Source organism: Colobus angolensis, unplaced genomic scaffold (genome assembly GCF_000951035.1).
Source record: "Colobus angolensis palliatus isolate OR3802 unplaced genomic scaffold, Cang.pa_1.0 Scaffold224, whole genome shotgun sequence".
NCBI classification, from domain to species: Eukaryota; Metazoa; Chordata; class Mammalia; order Primates; family Cercopithecidae; genus Colobus; species Colobus angolensis.
Window position 1 is genome coordinate 1,730,352 of NW_012115422.1, and position 17,590 is coordinate 1,747,941.

Genomic DNA, 17,590 nt, shown 5'->3' on the forward strand with positions numbered 1-17,590 from the left:
GGCCTCCTGAAGTGCTGGGATTATATGCGTGAGCCACCACACCTGCCAGGTCATAATACTCTTTTACAGAGGTAAGTAAGGAGAAACTGCTTTTATTTCACTTTTAGATTGAAGGGAGACAAATTTTAATAACTGTTGAGACTAAATATTTAGATGATGGCAATTTTATATAGATGTATTGTCTTCTTAGACCTGGTTATCAACAGTCAGTTTTACCTTATCCAGGATGAGGGAGAGGAAGATGTGAGTTTTAATTATTGTAAGGATAGTCTAAACTGAGAAAGACCAAAAAAAAAAAAACCTCCAAAATTTTCACATGCTAAAGAACACTAACATGCCCGTACATAATAAGACTTTCCAAGTATGAGTAAAATTGGGCCATAAAAAGTGACAACAAACAAGTATTAGGTGAAAGGCATGTTTGATAAATATGTAGTCCTCCTTGAATAATGAGAATATGTCCCTTTTTAAAAGGTACAATTAACATGGGAGAAAGCACAAAATATAATGTATTGTCAACAATCTTCTCCAGACCTTGCCAATATCTCAACTGTAGAAATTTTCAACTCACTGTCTTCCCTACCTCTCCCCTCAATTCAACTCAGCCATCATCTTTAGGATCATCTTGTCCTCCCTAGTTGCCTCATCAAAGATTCGTACCAGGTCAGTCAAGGTTCCCATTTTCACAATATTGAGTTTACAAGTGAAAAGTCATCAACTAGTGGCCTGGAGTCACTTTGCTGATGCATTTTCTTTGGCTTATGCAGTGATTTTTTAAAGGCCCAAATTACCAATATTTAAAATCGGGAAATTCCTCAGCATTCCCTATTGTCTATGGTACCTGTCTGCCCACCATAAACATCTGAATTTGTGGCCCTGGTTTATACTCTTCTTCTTTCTAACTTCCCAAACTTTTTCTTCAATTTGCACAGACACAGGTGGCATCCAAGATCATGTCCTATGATGTCATGGAATAGTAACTACTTGAGGATTCTTCACCAGTGTTCTTCTTAAATGGTGCTTAATCCCAAGTCTGCTACTGGTTGATGATGTAACAACACCTAAGTTTACACAGTATTCACCTTTTTAAATTTATGTTTTGAAATGTAAAACTTTGAGAGGGCTTTTTGCTTTGCCTGCCTCTGGACGGTAGATCTGAGGAGATTTTTTGTTATAGTTGACATTTTCTTTATGGGAAAAAAAAAAAGAAGACCAAATACTTGGGAAAAAATAGGTGAACTTAAGCCAAGCCTAAGTTAAGCCAAGTCTAAGTCTAAGTTGGCTTAAGATTTGATGGCATTGTTAATTATCTACAACTTCCCAACTCTGTTTCAATAAAATTAGCACAGAGTGTACCGTTTTGCAAATATTGCTAATATCTTTTTCTTAGTGCTTTATTAGTGATTACTTATAATATAACAATATATTTAGTTGCCTTGAGACAACATGACAGATAATATTCTATGGCAGCTATGGCAGCTTTCTCGGCGGCTATGAATCTTCTTATCATAAGGCACTGGAAAATAAAAAGAGCCTATAAAACTCATCACTGGTTTGAGCTCTTTAAAAAACAGACAGTATGTAAAGTGTTAATAAATACAGTATGAAATATACCAGTTTATCTCAGCTTAATATCTCAGCATTAACAATAAATTATTTTTATAATTTGAAAAAAGGTGTATATTGCTGTAATTTAGGGAAATAGATTTGAAAGAACACAAGGGTTTAAAGTAGTTTAAAGTAGTTTTATTTCAGTTCACATTACCATTTGTCTGCATTAAAATTTTAAGTCAGAAAAAGTACTGCTTGATGGTATTTATTATTAAAAGCTGCCACTTTTTTTCAAAAAATAGTAGTAAAATTAATCTATTATAAATTCTTGATCTCTCAATCTGCTAAAAGTCCTATGAACTATGTAGTTTAACTGTATTACCATAAACCTGTTTAAATCTTAAAATAAAAGATAAGGCCGGGTATGGTGGCTCACACTTGTAATTCCAGCATTTAGGGAGGCCGAGGCAGGCAGATCACAAGGTTAGGAGTTCAAGACCAGCCTGGCCAACATGGTGAAACCCCATCTCCACTAAAAATACAAAAATTAGCCGGGTGTGGCGGCGGGTGCCTGTAATCCCAGCTACTCGGGAGGCTGAGGCAGGAGAGTGGCTTGAAACCGGAAGGTGGAGGTTGCAGTGAGCCGAGATCGCACACTGCATTCCAGCCTGGGCAACCAGAGCGAAACTCCATCTCAAAAGAAAAAAAAAGATAAATACGTCAACTTTTAAAAAATGTGCCTTGCCACCTAATAATTATGACAGCTGAAAACACATAGTAAGCAACGTATTAAAGTTGCATATTAGGCTGGGCATGGTGGATCACACCTGTAATCCTAGCACTTTGAAGAATTACACTTTGAAGGCTCCTCCTAAGATGGGAGGAGTGCTTAAGCCCAGAACTTCACAACCAGCCTGGACAACACAGGGAGACCCTGTCTCTACTGATAATTTAAAAATTAGCTGGGCATGGTGGCACACACCTGTGGTCTCAGCTACCGGGGAGGCTGAGGTGGGAGGATCGCCTGAGCCCAAGAGGTCAAGGCTGCAGTGAGCAGTGATCACACTACCACACTGCAGCCTGGGAAAAACTGCGAGACTCTGTCTCAAAAAAAAAAAAAAGAAGTTGCATGTTTATCTTAAATGTACTCTTACTAATGAAAAAAACACTATTTTGGGACAGATCTTTTACAAATTATCTAATATTAATGTAAATAACATACATCAATTTTCCTTCTTCCCCTGGTACAAACAGATAAGACCTGAAAACACTGGACTTTTTCTATTAAGATTTTGATCAACCTTTAACTAAAAATTGTTTTCAAAAAATAGTTTAAAAATTGTCATAGGCCTGTTTTCCTGAAAATCAATTATTGTACTTGAATAAAAGTAAAAGAAGAAAAGTTTGGATTAGAAGAGTGACATGAGAAGGCATCTTGAGTACAATGAAGTCTCATCCCAAATGAGTAAGTTCTGGGATCTGTGTGTTCAATCACTGCTCTTTCCTTCCCATTGCTCCTGACACTGGCAGACTTGGTGTGTGTGGGGTGTGTGTGTGGTATGCGTGTGTGCCGCACGCAAGCGCGTGCGTGTGTGAGAGAGAGAGAGAGAGCTCGAGCAAGAGCAAGAGTGCAAGGTCAGAGTGAGGGGGGAAGACGGCGGTTGAGGGAGAAGAGAGGAAGAAATAAACACTAAAAGAGAAAGCAAGAGCTCCTCTGTCTGGAGAGACCTAGGAACAGCAGATCTTCCCCTACCCACTCCTATCCTCACCAACCTGTCCCGCCTCTGCAAGAAAGGGGCTTGTGGCTCTCCAGAGAACTGCAAAGCCATGTGTCTGGAAAATTCAGGATGATAAGCCTTTAAGTATTCTGCAAGTGTCCCTACTGTATAGCGATGTCTGTTGCCCCCTTTCTTTTCACCACTGTATTATTAATCCATCTCGTTCCTCTTCTTGTCCTTTTGAAAGAGTCTATTCTTTTAACTTCAACTAAAAAAAAATGAACTGACATGCCCAGATAAGCATTTCTCATTCCAGGAATATATAATAACTTTAAAATCTCTGGTTAACTTTTAAACATTAGGATAAAAGAAACATGAATAGCATTTTTATGGCTCTCATCTTTAATTACATATGTTGTACACATATATAATGAGCACCTTTATAACATCCAAATCTGAGATCCAAATCTCAGAATAGTAACAAATACCATCCAAAGATTTAATAGGCAAAATCATCTTATAGGAACAACTTACAGGAGTAGCAAAGTTAATTTCATCAAAACATTTTTTTCACAATTAAATATAATAAGCAATAAGTGAAATGTCCTATAAACCACTGACTGCATCTTTTTCAAGGGTCACGGTTTAATATATTCCATTCCATAAAACAATCATTAGTGTGAGCTTTTCGGTCTACTACTTAGTGACATCTACTCAGCAACTTCAAAACACAAGCTAGTTTTTAAGTGGAGGACTACTATGCAAACGTCCTATGAACTTGGCTAACCCACCAGGGTCCGAAAGGGAGACCTGAACAAAGAAAGGCTGCCCTTCACGACTCCTTGCCATCAGCCTAGAAAAGTCTAAAAGAAGAGAAAACAGCTCTCAGAGCAGAACCCATCATTTTTCTTACCTTTAGCACAGACCCTCCAGAAGGTTTCTGTTTCCAGTTGACTACTGGACCCAGGACAACATTAAAGGGGCCAGAAAATCAACCTGGATTATAACAAGGCCTGTGTTTACGAATACTGTTTAGTGTCCCTTCTCCTCTGGTTTGAAAGTTAAAAGACGGATAAAGAGGTTTTTATAAAATATAACACAGTATAAATGTAATTGTAATTTCACAGGAAACTTTTGAAAAAAGATAAGCTAGCAAAAGGAACCAATCCCAGAGTAAATGATATACCTGCCCTTGACATGAAACAATACTGCAGGAATACATGTATTTTTTTCTGTTAAAGTCTGGAAAAAAGATAATTAGTTAACAAAAACAGTATTTAAGAGATCTGGAAATGTTAACTGTTGATAACTTGATTAAAGTATTATAAAGCAATAGAATAACTTTAAAAATGCTTTATATTTCTACCCCGGAAATTGTTAAGCTACAGGAACACCATGGTTTAGGGGAGATATTTTTTTCATTTAACAAATATTTTCAAGCACCTGCTATGTATGAAGCACTGTGCTAAGTTTAAGAAAGGTGAGGAATACAGAAATGAGAAAGAAATGAATCTTACTTTGGAGAAACCGTCCGCCTAGAAAAGATGACAAAAATAAGATACATAACTATTATGAAAGAAATGCATTCACAAATGTTATGAGATTTACAGAAAAAATGATACAGAATTCAGAACATGAAGGGACTCCTTCTAATGGGTGGCAGCGGGCAGAGTAAGAGGTTGCAGAACTGAAAGGAAAGGCAGAGCCACAGAAAGAAAGAGGTATGAAAGCCATGCAAAGACCAATCAGCAAGAGTTAGCAGCTGGTTGGATATCAGAGGCAAGGAAAGAGAGAATGGAAGAATAAACACTAAGAATGTGGGGCTGGAATATGCGGCATCTGAAGTGTCTATAGGAAATCCAGACAGAGATGTGGAGTGTATGGAAGGGCAGGCTGGAGATAGCTAAAGACTTGGGAATCATCCACACGGTGTTCACTGTTGAAGCCTACAAGCTTCCAAATGAGAAAAGGTCAGTTCTTGAAAAGCACTGACATAGAGGGGATCAAACAGAACAAACTGAAGCATAGGCAAGGAAGGAAAAGGAGTAGCAGCAGAACACAATGTCTAAAAAGACGAGAGAAAAAAGTTTTAAGAAGAAAGATGTAATCAAAGACATCAAATAGTGCAGAAAGAACAAATATTCAAACAAGCCACTGGATACTGGCTCCTAAAGGATAAAGCACTTCCAGTTGATCAGAAGCAAATATAAGATGACACTTGTGGCAAGATGCTCTCCTTGACCAAACTTGAGTCAGGCTTCTCCTAGGCCCTCTTCTCAACCAGGCTCCACCTTGGCCCAGGCCCCACCAGACCTACATAGCCCAGTTTTACCAAGAAGCCTGCTAAGTCGGTTTAGAGAGAATCCTTCCACCTTTGATAACTAATCCCTTTTTTTTTTTTAAAAAAGTGACAGGGTCTGACTCTGTCACCCAGGCTGGAGTGCTCACTGAAGCCTGGGCTCAAACACCTGGGCTTAAGCAATCCTCCAGCCTCAGCCTCCCCGAATAGCTGGAACTACAGGTGTGTACCACCATGCCAGCTATGTTTTTACTTTTTGTAGAGATGGGGGTCTCGCTATACTGCTCAGGCTGGTCTTGAATTCCTGGCCTCAAGCAATCCTTCTGCTTCAGCCTCCCAAACGGCTGCAATTACATGCGTGAGCCACCACCACACCTGGCTCCAATCACTTGTTAGCTAATGGAATTCCTCATCCCCCTACTCTTGTTATCTGATCACACTGACATGCCCTCAGTAAGAATCCTGTTACGTCAGTTTAGCAGTAATTCCCCCCACCCTTGATGTCTCCTCTTAGTAACTGTCCATCGACCACCCCACAACCTGCTTCATGGTTATAAATTCCTGCTTGTTCTTATTGTATTCAGAATTGAGTCCAATATCTCTCCCCTATCACAACAGTCTAGACACCTGTCATGATCATCTTAAATACAATCTTCTTTGCTGCTTTAACAAGTGTTAGAATAAGTTCTTCTTTAATAGTTGTCAATCTCTTGTTTTTCACTGGAGACGAATGACATTCACAAACACCCAAAAACTAATTATTATCTGTGGCACTGTGGCTGGGAAGAGATGAAAACAGACATGCAGAAGTGGAAGGGGAGCATACAGAGACTTCTCTTTCAATAAGTCCTTGGTAATGGGAGGAGCACCAAAAAAACACATGACAGTGTTTGAGAGGGTACCAGAGTTTAAAAAAAAAAAAAAAAAAGGCTTTACCATATGGAATGACAAATCATGGCTGCAGTCAGAGAGAAACAACCCAAGGGAGAGGAAGAATCTAATGACACAAGACAGAGAAAAACAAATTCCCATGATTATTGTTTCAATCTTCTTGCACTGAATCTTTTTGTAAATTGCCTCAAATTCTTCCTAGAAAAACAAGAGGCATTAATAAATAAGAGAAATAAAAGGTTTTTTAATCCATTTAAAAATGTTAATGTTTAAACTGTTATTTATATCTGCTCTTATCACAACCATCTGAAAACTAATAGGAATGTTCATGTAGCAGACAAATTAATGAAAGATTATGTTGTTTTTATTTTCAGACCTCTAAAAGGTTAAATTAGCCATTTTCATACTGAATTCATATTCAATTTGATTATGTTCCCTACTGTGAGGGTAAAACATGAACAAACCAAGCTAATTTATGTACAATCCCTTTGTACCATTGAAATGAAAATGAACAATAGTTTAATGAAGTGGAATTTGTTATCTAATTATGCCAAATAATTTAGAAACATCTGCTGGTGGTTAGTAATATTATAGTTAAACCTCACGGAGTTTGATCCAGAGAGATTTCTATTTTATTCAAGCTTTTGTGAGCTTACAGTTGGGGAATCCATACTAGAATATAGAACCAAGGGATGACAGAATGACACATTTACTGAATTTTTAAAAATGCAGAGAAAATGATGAAAGGAAAATGGGGGGTCCATGTCATATGGATCTGGGCCTTACAGTTAACTCCCAAATTTAATAAATACAGTAGACTCCATAACATGCAACATTTATTGAGTAGTTGGTAGGCAGCAGACACTGTAACGGTTGTTAAATATACAAAGAAAAAACCTATAGCTTTCCCATTAGGGAACTTCATCCAATGGGGAGACAGGAGTCTATAAACTACTATGTTACCACATAATAAGTGCAAGGGCAGAGATGTGTAGTATAGGGCACTCTGGATGCAGAAAAGGGATAACTCACAAATGAAGGCCAGGTAGAAGAGATGATTATTCAAGCTGAGTTTTGCAAGATGTGTAGAGGTGACAGCAAAGAAGGGATAGGGACATGATGGTGCCAAAGGCTCATTAAGTAAATTTTTTTCTGGAAAGTAGTCCAGTATGGCTGAAGCACAGTTTCTAAGCGGGAGACAGTGAGAGATGAAGTCAGAGAAGTAATCAAGGGTCCTATCTTGATAGTCTTGCACACAACCTAGGGAATTTGGACTTAATGGTGACAAGGAACCACTGGACGATTTTAAGTAGGGAAGTAAATTGTAAACTAACCAATTTCTAAGAGGCAGGTTTAAGTTTCCGATTACAGACTCTCATATAATAAGCAAGGGTAATGTAAAATAATAAAGGAGGAAAAAACATAAAAGTAAATGTTTAAATTGATTGAAGGTTATTCACAACAAGTTACATATACACAGTGACAAGTATTGTTATATGTTTATTCTTTCTTTCTTCATTTATTCGCTTAACTTAGATTGAGTACCTATTATGTGCCAAACATTGAGTTTACAGTCCTTGATACATTTTAAGTGTTATGAGGGCAGGCATATAACTGATTACAGAAATCCTTATCCAAGGTTTCACTTTTCATGCTTTCAATTACACACAGTCAACTGCAATCTGAAAATATTAAATGAACAACTCCAGAAAATAAGCAATTCACAAGTTTTTACATTGCATGCTGTTCTGAGCAGCATGATGAAGTCTTACACTACACAGCTCCATCCCACCAAGCAGCGGTCCCCAACCTTTTTGGCACCAGTGACCGGTTCTGCTTTCGTGGAGGACAATTTTTCCATGGACAGTGGCGGTATGGGGGCATGCAGAGGGAATGTTTTGGGATGCAACTGCTCCACCTCAGATCAACAGGCATTAGATTCTCGTAAGGAGTGTGCAACCTAGATCCCTCACATGAGCAGTTCACAACAGGGCTCACACTCCTGTGAGAATCTAATGCCACTGCTGATCTGACGGGGTGGAGCGCAGGTGGTAATGCTCACTCACTTGCTGCTCACCTCCTGCTGTGTGGCCCAGTTCCTAAAAGGCCACCAACCAGCACCAGTCCATGGCCTGGGGGTGAGGACCCCTGCTGCCAAGAATGTGAGTAATTCCTTTGTCCAGGATATCCACACTGTAGACACTACCTCCTTGTAAGTCACTTAGCAGCCATTTTAGCAGTACCACAGTGCTTATGCTCAAATAACCTTTATTTTACTTAACAGTGGCCCCAAAGTACAAGAGTAGCAATGCTGGCATACTATTATAATTGTTCTATTTGATTGTTAGTTACTGTTAATCTCTTACTGTACCTAATTTATAAATTAAAATTTTACCATCCTGTTTGTATAGGAAAAAACATAGTAGATAATAGGGTTCTCTAGTATCCAGTTTCAGGCACCCACTGAGGCTCTTGGAATGTATCCGCTGAGGATAAGGGGAGACTACTGTATTGTCTGGGTTACCTCCCAAAGGAGAAGTAAGCATTGCCTGTTGAACAGGGTATTGTTTACATTTTCAGAGAGTACCGGAAAGTGTCACAATGGCCAGCACTATCACAGAAATCTACTTGATCTTCACTGTAAGCCCCCTGAACCAGATCTGCAATGGCACATGGCACTTATTCAGCCACACACACAAAGTAGAAATATTACAAAACCATTTTTTCAAGTGGGTCAACGGACTTGTTAAATGGAGAAATTGTTCTGGTATCTTCAATCTTTGTTAATATTTACAATAACAATATTGGTGACAATAAGAGCTACTATGTATCTTCAACCACTGTGCTAAGAACCCTATAAAATAATCTCATTTATTCCTGCGCAGATGGGATAAGGGAATAGTCCCTGTTTACCTATCAAGAAATTGAGACTAGAACATATAGCTGACCCTTGGCAGAGAAAGGATTAAACATAGTTCACTTACCGCCAAATCCAAGCTCTTTCCACTACACTACATGCTACGAAAGTGCCATCCTCCATGAACCTCCCATCTCACTCAGTAAAATCTCAAGTCCTTACCAGGCCCTGGGGGATACACCTCAGTACTCTCTATCCCCCAGTTGCCTCTCTCCTCATCTCCTCCAGCTTTCCCCTTGCTGACTCCACTCCAGCCACACTGGCCCTTCTGTTCCTCAAAACTGCTCAGCACATCCTTGCTTCGAAGCCTGCTCCATGAGGCAATTTCCCAATTTCACATAATGGGTTTCTCACTTCTTTCAAGCCTGCTCAAAATTCACCTGTCTGTGAGGCCTACTCCCCGTCCCCCTACATTGTGAGACAGGTAACCCCTTACCCCTCACTCTCCTCTATTTTTCTTCAAAGCATTTGCCACCTGGCACACTACACATATTTTATTGTCTGTCTCCCTCCACTGCAAATATAAATTCCTTGATGGCAGGAACAAATATGTACTTGGCAATATTAGGCACTCACTAAATATTCATCAGATAGATAGATAAACAAATCACAAAATAGGAAAACACATCCCAAGCCTCAAAGCTACTCCTTGGCAAAATTATAGAAGAGTACTCTTCTAGTTTCTACACCCTTCTCTCACTTAATGGTATCATCCACTCCTTCCCCAGACCTTGAATGTCCTCTGCTTTTTCATGCACTTTTGCTTATGACATCACCTCCTACAAACCTTCTTAGTAAAGCCCCACCATCTACAACTTCTACTTTCTCTTACAGTATAATTCCCTCAATCAAAATGCCTGCTCTATGTTTTTACTGCTTGAAGACTGCCCATCCATAAACTGAAATAATTCTTTCATGCTAAAAGAACGTATTTATCTATATTTAGCATGTAATTCCTCATAGGTAATATGCTAAAAATCATGCTTAATAGTGTAAATTTCACTTACCATGGGAGGTCTGCAGGAAAAAATATTTCAGTCAAACAGATGTTTCCATATCCCTCAAATGGACATCCACACCACTCACCTGCTCCCTGTCCGACCTAGCATCGACTACTTCAAACCCTAAAATCATCTTTACCAGAGTAACTTCACAGCCATTAAAGAGCTAGAAAACAATAGCAAAGTTCTATATAAAAGATACAAAAGGCCGGGCATGGTGACTCACATCTGTAATCCCAGCACTTTGGGAGACCGAGGCCGGAGGATCATGAGGTCAGGAGTTTGAGACCAGCCTGGTCAACAAAAATTAGCTGGGTGTGGTAGTCCCAGCTACTCGGGAGGCTGATGCAGGAGAATTGCTTGAATCCGAGAGGCAGAGGTTGCAGTGAGCTGAGACCATGCCATTCCACTCAACCTGGGTGACAGTAAGACTCTGTCTCGGGGGCAAAAAAAAAAAAAAAGATACAAGATACGGCCAGGCACAGTGGTCCACATCTATAATCCCAGCATTTTGGAGGGCCAAGATGGGCGGATCACCTGAGGTCAGGAGTTCAAGACTACCTGGCCAACATGGTGAAACCCTGTCTCTACTAAATATACAAAAATTAGCCAGGCGTGGTGGCACATGCCTGTGGTCTCAGCTACTCAGAAGGCTGAGGCAGGAGAATTGCTTGAACCTGGGAGGTGGAGGTTGCAGTGATCTGAAATTGCACCACTGCACTGCAGCCTGAGTGACAGAGTGAGACTCTGTCTCAAAAAAAAAAAAAGATACAAGATTAAAAAAAAAAAACAACCAAAAAACACATAGTTTAAGAGCTGAAGATATGACAGAAATGGGAAAAATCACGAAGAATTTGCAGTTTTAAAAGCCTCAAAGACTCATTCAGTTTTGAAATGTCAAGTCTGTGGTCACAAAAATCTATTCAAGGAGAGATATGTCTGACACATCTCTGTGCTTGCCTTACACCACGGAACACATGCAATCCAAAGGAATCGAAAGGTCAAAGTCAGAGTAGAAAGAGAAAGGAACCACTCTCAGTGCAGCTGGATAAAAAACAATGAGGTGGCTCTATGCCAGGCCACTGAGCAGCTGGTGACATGCTGGCCTGACTCATCTTCCCTTCTCCCCCATTCTCTCAACTGTGGGTATTGGCTCTTCCCAAGAAGTGCTTACTTTTCTAAATGTAAAACAGGTAGGAACAGTTTTACCTATCCATTTTTAATTTTATTTTTTGTTCTTTGAGGAAGAAAAGTAAAAAAAATTCTAAAAATGTAAAAAGCTCTTAAAGGTTCTTGGATATAAAACCATTCTTTTCTTCTATTTAATCTTTATTTTTAAAGTGCAGGTGGTTTTTTAAATTAATATATCTCAGTCTTACTGAGATATATTCCCATACCATAAAATTCACCCTTTTAAAGTATACAATGTAGTGGTTTCTAGTGTATTCACAAACTATCTATTCTTTTAAAAATAAGCAGCCAAATTAGGAATATACATTTATAACTTTATTTTGTCAGGCTTTTTTTTCTATTCAATATGACTTTTCAATGTAAATATGGTCATACTGTATCCTCTTTCCTTAGTTTTGTCCTATCCTATTTTTAAGGATAGTAGGATTATATTAATAAAAAAAATCAAAGTTCATAGAAATTATTTTCTATGTAAGAATGACTTATGGCTGGTAATTTGGTTACAAGGCCAGGCTCAAGGACTTGTCCTGAATTGAGTTTGCACAGAAAGTTCTGCGATTTCATTTAGTTTACATATTTCAGATAAATAAAGTCTTCTAAAGATGCTGTAACTAATACTTTCTGTAAGACTGAGAAAACATCAATTGCCCATAGAAAAGGACCTTGTCTTTATCAGAGGGGCTCTGAGAAACGCTACACCCTCACCAGCCCCAGCAAGGTACTCTGTCATGGCTGCTCTCAAGATGATGGTAAATTCCTAGGTTAAAACAATCTTATGAAAACTTATTATACTAATGTCATTCCTTTAAAACTATTATTATAACATATAAAACACGACCAAACAGTATTTTTCTGCCTCACTATTTTATGATTGCTTTAAATTAGTATAAAACATGTGTTCTCAATGAGTTGGGGAGATGGAGAGTTGGGGCAAAAAAAGTACTGTATTTATATTATGAAGAAAGCAAATATATCTACAGTACATAAAGAGATACATGGTATATTTCTGGTATTAAATTTTCATGGGGAGAACAATTAGAAAACAGGCCTAAAAGGCTGGGAGGGGGAGGATTTTTTAAAAGGTTGAGAAAAAGTAATCTAAAAGAAACTAAAACTTTTATTGAAAATATGTCAAATTTGTACAATTATACATATCACTATTTTCTATGTTCAAAAATTAGGCTGCTTATAGGATGGTTATCTGCAGAGCCAGCTGTGACTCAAAAGACTGCAGCACCAATATTCCTTGTACATAGATGGTGACTATCAGAGTTACAACAACTATAATTATTTTATTGTTCTTACATTGTACCAGCTCTCCACACATTAAAAGACAAACTTTAAAGCTAAAATATTAGAACCACAGGCATGCATCACCACACCTGGCTAATTTTTCTTTTTTTTTTTTATTGAGATGGAGTCTCGCTCTGTTGCCCAGGCTAGAGTGCAGTGATGTGATCTCAGCTCACTGCAACCTCTACCCCCTGGGGTTCAAGCTATTCTCCTGCTTCAGCCTCCCACGTAACTGGAACTACAAGCATGTGCCACCACGCCAGGCTAATTTTTGTAATTTTAGTAGAGACATGGTTTTGCTATGTTAGCCAGGTTGGTCTTGGACTCCTGGCCTCAAGTGATCACCCACCTTAGCCTCCCAAAGTACTGTGATTACAGGCGTGAGCCACCACACCCGGCCTGATTTTTTTTTTTTTTTTTTTTTTTTTGAGACAAAGTCTCTCTGTGTCTCCCAGGCCAGAGTGCAGTGGCGCGATCTTGGCTCACTGTAACCTCTGCCTCCCGGGGTTCAAGGGATTCTCCTACATCAGCCTCCCAAGTAGCTAGGACTACAGACTCCCACCACCATACCTGGCTAATTTTTGTATTTTTAGTAAAGGTTGGGTTTCACCATGTTGGCCAGGCTGGTCTTGAACTCCTGACCTCAAATGATCCACCCACTTCGGCCTCCCAAAACGCTGGGATTACAGGTGTGAACCACCGCACCCAGCCTTTTTTATTATTATTATTATTTGTAGAGATGGTGTCTCCCTATGTTGTTCAGGCTGGTCTCAAACTCCTGAGCTCAAGTGATCCTCCAGCCTCGGCTCCTCAAAGTGCCAGGAGGCATGGGCCACCCATTACAGACGTGAGCCACTATGCCCAGCTGGGTTTTCTTATTTTTACTCTTTAGAGACAGGGTCTTGCTATGTTGTCCAGACTGCAGTGCAGTGGCTACTCACAGGCACGATCATAGTGCAACCACAGTCTTGAACTTCTGAACTCAAGCAATTCTCTTGCCTCAACCTCCTGAGTAGCGGGGACTACAGGCACATTGCCACCATGTCTGACTAAAATATTAAGTTTTGACACCAGTGTGAGAAGGAACAAGGAGAAAAATTTAAATAATGATTATTTAAATGACAGCTGAAAAGAATATATTCTGAAAAAGGCAGATGAGCTCACACCACTGGGCCACCCTCTCATATGCTTTGGATAACTGAAAAATAAAAATGTCAGCAGACAGTATAGTTGAGTGGAAACTTCCTATAAAATTAGCTTTCAGTCAAATAAAGCATACTGAAAATGTTCAATTGACTTGTCTTTTAAAAAATACATTTTAATTTCAGGACACTCATGTGGGAAATCAGATTTCCTAACTACATCACAAAGGATATGCCATTGCTATTTAACTGCTCCAAAAGATGTCCATAGGAAGGTTTGTCAGGCTAGTGACAGATGCTGAATAAAGTGAGATAATGAAAAGGTTTCCATGGCAGAAGGGTCTGAGGAAAGATGGTATAAAATTACAGCAAAATCATAAGTATTATTAGAAGTGATCCATGGTAGTAAGGATGGTGACTAACTGGTAACAAGAATAGAAAAATTAGAGGCAAGGAGGGTGAGCAGCAACGCTAGAGGTGACTCTACCCAGATCGAGGAGCATTATTCAGGGTTCAGCCAGCCCAGCGGATGGTAACTGAGTTTCCAATCTCATCAGTTGGTCTGGGCTATAAACCACAGCCCCATTAAGCTATAAATGACAGAAATTCCTGCCAAGGCAAGAGCTGGCAGAATGCTTATTCACCCAGCTCTGCCAACTAAGACTCTATTGGTGTGGCCAATCAGGACATTTTGTCAGGTACACCAGCTACAAATTCCCGCTTTCAAGGATCTGAGACTTTCCTTTTAAACCAGTAATTACTAGAAAACATGTGCTCTCTACCAAGGAAGTTCTCACAAAGCCTGTATGGAATTAGTTAATAGTTAAGTGCCACTCACTATATGGAATTAGGTAATTAGTGAATTAGGTGCATTTGCTATAGTTCTAGAAAAGACTCTGGAGTGCCACTAGAGGACCATGTCTCTTGTACACTGTGACAGATGTTTGCTGAACAAATGAGCAGGGTGAGTGAGCAGAGTCTGTAATACATTTGGATAATTTTTGAAATTGGGGGATTTAAAAACTATATCGAAGCTGAGTTCATATGTGAGTTCATTTGAAAGGAGAAGAAAAATGGGTGCAAATCCTTAAGCTTTCAAAAATGCACATTTTCAATTCCCAAACGAGACTGTAAAATCATTCAAGATTGGGGTCTGGTTCTTCTATCCCAAAATAAAAAAAAAAATGCATTAAAAATATCATTTTAAGCAGCAAAGGTGATTAACAGTGAGGATGAGAGATAAGACAGTCTTAGCCATTTAGCTTAATTTAACAAGTATTTGAGTTCCTGTAATACACTTAACAAGTGAAAAAAATTAAATGTATGCAAATGCAAAATCAGGTATAGAGGTTCCACTTTTTAAAACTAAGTCACCAACTCCCTATAAAAAGAACATTTCTTAAATTTATAAAAGGCCTGAAAGAAAATGTAAAACACAAAGCTAATAACTAGTCTAGACTCTACTGCTGGACTGGGCTACTCATCAACCAAGATAGAAAAGATAGGGCCCTGACAATGGTTACTCTGGGGAGCCTCAGGTATAAACTCTGCTGAGCTCTGACAAATTCCGTTGATCTGGTTAGGTCCCTGCCTCTAACTCTTTTCACTACCATCTCACAGAACTTTATTGCTCCATTGCTCTTCTGTCCTAAGTCATTAAGAGTAAATATAAAGGGACATGAGGCACTTCTAAGACCAACTAGTTAAAGGTAGTAAAATCTAAAATAAAATCCATTTATTCTAACCCGTGGGTATGTCTCTCAACATACACAAAAAGTTATTTTGAATTGGGCAAGTTTGACCCAATCTCCTAGTATTTATCTTTAATACAACAGTTCTCAAACTTGAGTGAGTGTAAGAATCACAAAGGGAGTCACTTTAAAATCCCCTTCCCCCATGTCTTTGGGCAAAAGAAACTACATTTTTAACAGACATCCCAGATGACTGATGAGTGGTGTACAATCACTTTTAAAAACAGCTGCTGCTCTATCACTACTTACCAAATAGCCTCTGCATTCAAGAGTGGTTTGCTTTATAACACAGAAACGTTCACACTGTAACAAACTGGATTTTGTGAAGTGAATTCTATTTTCCCACAAGTAGACTTTAACATTTTAAACATACATTATTCATTTTGAAGGCTGGGAGTGATTTCTTATACTTTCTTCTATAGGCCATATTCCATACTTTTCCCTTCCTCATCTTCACTTCAGTGGTTAAAGATTTAGAATTTAGAAATCCTTTAAAAGAGCATTTTTCACCCCAATTTATCTTTTTTATTCATCAGGAAAGCCAGTATTTGAAAAGTTGACTTGTAAACCTTACTTCTGAAACCAAATCTTGAAAATGCTGCATATCTCTTTAGGAAACGAAATTTTTGTACCAAAAAGTTCCACATTTAAGGAAAATGCTATTAAATAATGCTTAGATACAAGGTACTAAGAAGCAGCGAGAATTTTACTATTTTTCAGAAAAAGAAGAAACTTTTTTTAAGTACCTATGGAGGATCATCACCAAGTACGAAATGCCACTTATAGTAACGTACTTGGGCACAGTAAACACAGTCCCAGAGTGAAGCCTGGTGAAGTGAATTCTAGGCTCAGTTTTGCCCCAAATGAGCCCTGTGACCTTGGGAAACAACCTCTCTGGATCTAAGTTTAATTTATAAAATAAGATAGTTAAATAAAAGTAACATTTTGATTCCAGCAGCTTAATTCACTGGGAGGTATTTACATCAAAAAGCATTTGAGGTATGTAACACCTCTAACGTGCTTGAATCAAATGATATAATTAAAACTGAACTGGAAACTTGATATTGTGAATAACTTACTGAGGCTGTTCTTGTAGCTATCAGTTACGTATCATTGCACTTTGCTTCTTCGAAAAAGCTAAATACTTTTAACGTCTAAATGTTCATATATTGAGTTTTCTTAAAGTCAGGTACGTATGTACCATAGTCTAGTTTTGTAAAAGGAAAGAATGTATCTTTTCAGTCCTTTTTCCCAACCCACTGTCATTGCAGACTGAGAAAAAAACATCTTGAAGTCTTAAACACTAAAAGCAACAGTGCTGCAGTAATTACACCACAAAAATAACATTTCTTTCTTAATGAATACTCAGTCTCCTGAGATTACAGTTACCTTCCGGTAACCAACTTTCTTCTGTCTGCTCTCAGTCGTTAGCGCAAACATTTTCAATTTTAACCCATATTCAGTTCACAAATCATACTTATTTCCAACGGAATATACTGAGTCCAAAAAAAAAATTCCCCAATAGTCCAACAGGAAGCAACACATGCATTTGGCAATTCCAAGGAGGCTGGGGATGCACAGATACCTCGTTCAAAATAAATAAACTTTCCAAGGACCTTTATTTACCGACGGGAAAGGGAGGTTTGAATACAACCGGTTAACTTCACTCCCAAGTTGGCATCTCAAAGAACCGTTGAGCGTTTGCAAAACACCCAGGACCTCTGAGCCTCCCAGCCGAGAATTGGCCAAGGGAGCACACGCCCATCGGCCCTGCCTGGAGAGGAAACAATGGGAGAGGCGCGAGGGAGCGAGCCGGCGCCCCGGGCGCCCCAACTC

At 38.9% G+C, this 17,590-nt stretch overlaps 1 protein-coding gene across 2 annotated transcripts in view; it reads right to left on the reverse strand.

Annotated features, from left to right (window-relative positions):
• Nucleotides 1-17,590, reverse strand: part of CHN1 (chimerin 1) — a 202,453-nt gene that overhangs the window by 184,335 nt on the left and 528 nt on the right. The gene's annotated exons all lie outside the window — the stretch shown is intronic.